The sequence below is a fragment of the Gordionus sp. m RMFG-2023 genome, chromosome 5 (genome assembly GCF_954871325.1).
Source record: "Gordionus sp. m RMFG-2023 chromosome 5, tfGorSpeb1-WG-v2, whole genome shotgun sequence".
Lineage (NCBI taxonomy): Eukaryota > Metazoa > Nematomorpha > Gordioida > Chordodea > Parachordodidae > Gordionus > Gordionus sp. m RMFG-2023.
The window spans coordinates 18,838,859-18,844,874 of NC_088779.1; positions in this window are offsets into that span (position 1 = coordinate 18,838,859).

Consider the following 6,016-nt stretch of genomic DNA (forward strand, 5'->3'; position numbering starts at 1 on the left):
ACTTCACATTAGTACTGCAACTAATGACAACTAATGAGAGAACATTCCCTTCTTTAAGAAGAATAAAAACATACCTAAGGAGTACAACTTCTGACAATATATTGAATGGTTTGGCCCTTTTGAATATTCGTAGGCATTTGACGCCAAGCACAGATGAGATAATTGAACAATAAACCCAATCTCAATGAAGATTGGATTTTACATATATATTTATAATATGCTTCTTAATTATTTTATGTGTGAATTAATATTTTAATTATATTTTTTCATGAATACTTTTTAAGTTATTACATACAAAATACAATTATTCCTAAGAAACTTGTGTAATAATTTATATTTCCAACATTTAAATTTATACTTTATTATATAAATTTTAAAGGCTCAAATTTAAATTTCTATTTTGGGTCATTTATTTTATAGTGATTTCTGATTTATATGCTGGTTATATTTACTTATTTATAATTCACATTTATATTATAGTTTTTCATATTACCGCCGGTTATATCCGTTTAATATTTTTTTAATTCACATTTATTTTATAGTTTTCTATATGCCGGTTTATATATTTATTTTTTATAATTCACATTAATTTAAAATTCTGTATTAGAAATAGTTATTAGTCCTAAAAATATTTATGCTTTATATTTTTAAATAATAATGATTTTATTTAAAAAAATTTTAATCCCCCCCCCCACACCAAATTCCTGCGTACGCGCATGGGTTTTATAAATAAAATTCATGAAATTTTTAAAAATTTCAATTTAAATTTAATTAATGGCTAATTAAATTATCTTATTCATTATTTTGCCTCAATAAGACTCATATTTAAAGTGGAAAGAAACCAGGTTAGGCATGGATAATTCCACATGAATGGTCTCCATATATGCAAATGAGTTATAGTGATATTATCTGGACGTAAGTAAGAAGTGAAAGACTTGTAGTTCGATATTAATAAGAAAGCCAGCATTAGTTAGAGTTTTAGCTATCAAGGTATTAAATGTTCTATGTTGCAAGACATGACCGGAAAAATTTGAGCAAGAAAGACAATGTCTAGCTTTACTATCGACTAGTATCAAACACAATGATGTGGCCTGTAATATCACATCCTAGACTAAAGCCTATTCTAATTCTTAATTCTTCATCACCTAACAACATCCCTAAGCTTTGTAAATAAAACATCAAATTAGGTCATTTTAAGCCAAATCTAGCAAAACAATATTATTGGGTTGGGCAATCTCCAAAATTTTCCTGCCTAAATAAGTTAAACATTCAATAAAAAGATACTTAGCATAGGAATTAATATCGAGACTAAATAAAAGGGGGCTAGAGGTTCTCTTGTTGGATGCCTTACTGAGAATCTAACAAATTGAACTAATTAAGAGTCGTTTTAGAACTAACAAGCATTTCAGAATTATAATATTCAGAAAAGTGAGATAAAAAACAGGGAATAGAAATTTTCCTGTAGAACTATTTAAAGCATTTTGGAAGTCAAGCGTACATTTCTCTTCTGAAATAATGTTATTATGGGAAATTCTAACACCATTGGCTGCTACGTCGCTTGCTCCATTAATCTAAAACTTAATTGTGTAGGAGCTACGAGATTTAAATCCTTATTTATAACTCTGTTAACGTTGTTTAGGAAATAAATCTTCTAAAAACAGAACCCATAACTATATGGCCAACGCCGTTATCACAAAAAATATATGCCTTACTGGCTCAGGAATATTATATATTTCAATATTTTATTGCATAAAGTAAAATGCTTTAAGTAAAGAATTTTTTTGATCAAATAAATTGAGGTCTAATAGATCTTTTATATGCATAGGGGTAGCCGCCGGGGTGGTGGGGGAGAGGGGTCCATTTAAAAATTTGATTGTTCTTGTAAAAATTATTTTACCTAATAAAAATTTCCACCCTACACCCCCCCCTTTCTCCCCTTAAACTTTTCTCCCCCCAAAATATTTATAACAATATATCATTATAAGCACTAATCTGAGAGAAAAATAATATTAATTATTTTTACAATAAAGACCCTAATTTAAGATTTTTAGAAAAAAAAATGAAGACGCAAAATTAATTTTATAAGAATCTAATAAACCCCAGCTTGTAATGCTTCCCATTCCCCCTAATAAAATTCCGGCTATGCCTATATGTAAGTGTGAAGGTTTAAGTCCATCTAGGCTCCTAATGGAACCTTTTTTGAAAAATTTGAAGGCTATAAATACTTCAAGGGATAAAGGATGAGGTGACGTTCTAAAAGATGTTAATATAAAATTAGAGAATATTACTGGATACATATTACTTACTATAGGGACGATGTTATCGTTGAATAAACCAAACGCCACTAATATAGCTTACATTTATTCTTTGGCTAATAAGCCAAATATTGATATTTTTATGTAAATTTACTAATAGATAATTGAAGACATTGTAGGATTTTATTTATAATGTGACTGGTTATATTTATTTCGTTTTTTGAAGATCTTTTTGGTTTTTAAGAATTTTATAACTAAACGATAAAAGATTATGACATAATTCTAATGAATTCCAATTATCTAATAATTTTAATATAGATAGGGTAGGGTTAAGAATTAGCAAGAGATCATGGCTCATTAGGTATTCTAAAAATAATTAGATTATTACAGAGCTTAATGAAATTAGGGTAATGTTCTTAAATTATGGATTGTTGAATTCGAGGCAGAACAATTTGTATTTGATACTCAAATACCGCGACTTATACCAATGTTCAAATATTAAGGAGGGTCAGTAGAAGCATATTGTAAAATAAATCTCTTTATTCTCTTTTGAATAATTTGCGATAAGTAAAAGGTTATTGATTTATTGAGAAATTATTTTATAGAGTAACCACTATATTATTAGAACCTGCATAAATGAAGGAACATTTTTTTCCTTATAAAGAATAAAAACTTTCTATGTGACCTTCAGATGATAGATTGAATGGCTTAGCTCTTGTATTAACATATATAAAAATTTGACACCAAATATTACGAAATCATTTAAAAATTAGCCCAATCACTATGGATTTCATAAATCCCTTGCCGGATTAATATAGAGGCAATTTAGCTCCATTTTTAGCCGTTATATGCATTTGATATTTTATAACAAAGCTTTTGTTACTCATAAATTATATTTGATAATTTTACAGATTATTGAAATTTTCAATTTTTTAATGTCACTATTTCTACTAAATTTAATATATTTTAAATGTTTAATAATGACCCTAAGATAATTGGAATATTTCAAAGAATCCCCCCCACACTCCCTCAAATCGAATTCTTGGCTATGCGCAGATTATGGCATATGAAATTATTGCACTAGCCCATTTTGAATTTATTTTCTTTATAGGCAAATACAAAATCTTAAACATCTAGAATTATATAATCTTTTTAAATCTCTACTAAATCGATTTGTCCACTGCTTTGTAAAAATTAGTTTTAAAACCATGTTTATTATTTTAATATTTCCTTTTTCATTTTTATTGAATCATCCTTACACTATTTTTTATTCACAAACAATCGGCTATCCATTGGTTAAATTATTTAGTAGAATCTCTCCATAAAGGATTTATTTACTTATTATAATAAATAATAAATTTTAAAAAAATTTATTAAGCAAGTAATACATATTAGATGATTCAAATTATTTGATTTTAAAAACAATAATGCTATTTCTATTATATTATTATTATAACCGATAATTAGATATATTAAATTTAACACTTCATTCATAATGTGGAAAAAAATAACAAGAGGGACCTCCATCCAGGATACGTCAATCACCTTAACTTCCGCTTGAACTACTAGAAAATATAGGAGGGAAGATAAAATATGACATACTCTTATTTATTCCTTGCCTTAATATTTAAGATATAGCATTATTGTCTATCTCTTTATATTATATTCTTTTAAAATCTACTTTAACTTTAGGTTGTATACGAAAATTCAGAGCATAAATGAAGATTTTAGATACATTTTCCATGATACCTATTTACAAGTGTATTGCATTTACAAATAAAATTATCATTTCATCTCTCTGCATTAGAGCTAACTCTCAACTTTAGGAGAGCCTTCTCAAGTATGTTATATTATTTATTATTTAAATGCTGCTTTTTCTATATTGGCAAATGAATTGAAAAATCTTTAATATCTCTATAGTAAATTTAATATGATAAAATATATTTTATTTCATTCATTTAAGTTTAAAAATATTTCATAATTTTGTTATAGTAAAAATAAAACTTTGAAAAAAATTCCTATGCGGCTCTACTGTTTAAATTGATTGCTTCAAATGTATGTCCTACCCCCTTGCAAACTGTGTAAAATAAGTTGATGAGGGTCAGATACCCACGGACAAAAAATTCAATAGAAAAATGCAAAAGTACAAAAAGTATATTAAAAGATCATGTATTCATTTAAAAAATGTCTAAATTTTGGTCAAAGCAAAAAATAACATTTTTTAAAAATAAGTTTAAAATAATTATTATATATAATATACCCACCTATTTTTATTTATTTTTTATGGGTATTTATATTTTATGGGTAACACATTATAGTTCTATACCTTAACTCATCATAAAGTCATGTAAATTCGAGAAGGAAACAGCAAGTAAGGAGAATATGGTTTTCATAGCAAATGAGACTGCATATAAACTCAATGTATTCCCTAAGATTACCTAGAAAAAATAATCTAGGAAAAAAGTCAAAAGTAAAAAATATATAATAAAAATTGGATGTATGTCCAAATTAGTTTAATTGGATGTATGTCCAAATTAGTTTGCAATTCTTCTAACTGCTTAAATATTTACTGCCATCTAAATTTCAAATTGTTTTTTTAAATAGTAAAAATTAAATATAAAACACATTTTTTCAGGCTATTATATAATTTATAAAAAAAAATAGATAAATATACTAAGGCTATAATATAAATTATAAAAATAATACAATGCCTAGAATATATAATTTATTATATAGATCTACTCAGGGTATATATAATTTATTAAAGATATATCTGCTAAAACTACGATATTTACAAAATGTAGATTATTATTAACAATTTATTTATTTTTAAATATATTCGCTAATATTGCAATTAAGTATTCCTATTATTTCTTGTTCATGTGATTAATCTATTTCTTTGTTGAAACGAATTATTATTGACTTTATTGGATTAGATTTAAATATATATTTTTCCTTGATATGACTAAATAGGTATGAGCTTAGGCTTAGCAGTTACCTTTTAGTTTAATCATACACAAATTTCCCTGACATACCCCCCCCCCAACACTCCGGCAAAATTAGACTGTACATTATCTCATAATTTTAATAAATTAAGAAAAACTGCGACTATCCACAAAATTTCTAGTGATCAGACCCTATATATATACCAATATTTAGATTATTTATATTTATGTCATAAAAAATTTTAATAATTTCCATGAAAAAATAACTAAATCTATGCTATGAGAAAAACTTGCGCACCCCTAAATGATAAAGTCTCGTTAAGCCCCTTAATCAATGCACAAATTCTTTTCAAATACATTATATACGAGAGTTAGGAATAATATGCAAAACCCTCATAGATATTTAATGGTATTTTTATTTATTCTTGTGCGCTATTGTTTTCCAATTGTTTAATTTTAATTATATTTATATATTAATAAATATTTTATTTATTATTAAGAACAGTTTTTTCAATATTTGTTTGGTGACCTGCAAGCTGTATGTGCGGGTCAAAAAATAAAATTTAAATCAGGGGTGAAATTATTTTTCCTTATATTTATTTTATAAATAAATTAGAAATCTAATATTTTAGCGAAACTAAATCTTTTTTATACAAATATGTTTATAATAAAATCAAATAATTATAAGAGAAAAAAATATTTCAAAAGAATATCGCAAGGAGGTCGGGTAGCGACATTTTTATAAATATTGCTCTGGGCTGGGTCTAAAAATTTTTTTATTAACTCTGAATCTAGCATGGGTCATATTTTTAAATT